This window comes from Cebus imitator, unplaced genomic scaffold (genome assembly GCF_001604975.1).
Source record: "Cebus imitator isolate Cc_AM_T3 unplaced genomic scaffold, Cebus_imitator-1.0 Scaffold355, whole genome shotgun sequence".
NCBI lineage: Eukaryota > Metazoa > Chordata > Mammalia > Primates > Cebidae > Cebus > Cebus imitator.
The window spans coordinates 759,972-761,154 of NW_016107670.1; the positions used below are offsets into that span (position 1 = coordinate 759,972).

At 40.2% G+C, this 1,183-nt stretch overlaps 1 protein-coding gene across 4 annotated transcripts in view; it reads left to right on the top strand.

The window, feature by feature from the left end:
• Positions 1–1,183, top strand: part of GDA (guanine deaminase) — a 117,398-nt gene that overhangs the window by 46,866 nt on the left and 69,349 nt on the right. The gene's annotated exons all lie outside the window — the stretch shown is intronic.

The window sequence follows — 1,183 nt, forward strand, 5'->3', positions numbered from 1 at the left end:
CACGCAGGCTGGAATGCAGTTTTGGGATCTCGATACACTGCAACCTCTGCCTCCTAGGTTCAAGTGATTCTTATGCCTCAGCCCCCCTAAGTAGCTGGGACTACAGGTACTCACCACCACGCCCAGCTAATTTTTATAGTTTTAGTAGAGATGGGGTTTTACCATGTTGCCCAGGTTGGTCTCAAACTCCTGACCTCAAGTAATCTGCCTGCCTCAACATCCCAAAGTGTGGGATTACAGGCATGAGGCACTTCACCCCACATGTTTTCTTTTCTCTAGCTTACTTTAATGAAGAATGCAGTGTATAATATATTTAAAATAGAAAACATGTGTTAATCAACTTTATGTTGCTTATGTTTATGTTATTGGTAAGTCTTTGGTCAACAATAGGCTCTTAGTAGTTAAGTTTCTGGGAAGTCAAAAATTATTGCGCATTTTAGACTATAGTGCTCCTAACCCCTGATTATTCAAGGGTCCACTTGTTGCAAAACATTCAGGAGACTGGAGAGACCAGTGGGTGAAACAGGAGGGTTTTATTATGGTGGCCACCAGCTCAAAGGATTAGCTTCCCAAGGCTGAGCAAAGGAGAAAGAAAATGGGGAACTTTTTATACATCCAGGATGACGTAGCAGCTAACAGGTTTACAGAAGCCAGAACAAAGAACAGTTAATTAATTTGTAACATGTCTTGTGATGTACATTGCATTTGAAAAATAGCATTTTCAGAAATGCTTTGTACATTCTTTGAGTGTTATCTTGCCGTGTGACCTTGCAGCTAGCTGGTCAACAAGAAAAACAGGAGTCCTGAGATGCCTGGGAACTTTGCTGAGAATGTGAGGAGAATAGATAAGGTAGGTTTTACAGGGAGTTAGTTAATTTTAAGCAGAACTGGGGGTTAGGTTTTATATTGCACACAACATGGTAAACTTTATTTTATTATGCAGCAATTACAGACTACCATTATTTATAATTTCCCTCTTCAAACTGTCATCCCTTTTTCTTCTTGAATTACTAATTCTACTCTACTTCCCTCATAGAGTTTTTACTAATGCAATATATTTTTACACTTGAAAGTGTGGCTCATGCCTGTAATCCCAGCACTTTGGGAGGCTGAGGCAGGTGGATCATTTGAGGTCAGGAGTTCAAAACCAGCCTAGTCAACATGGTGAAACTCCATCTCTACT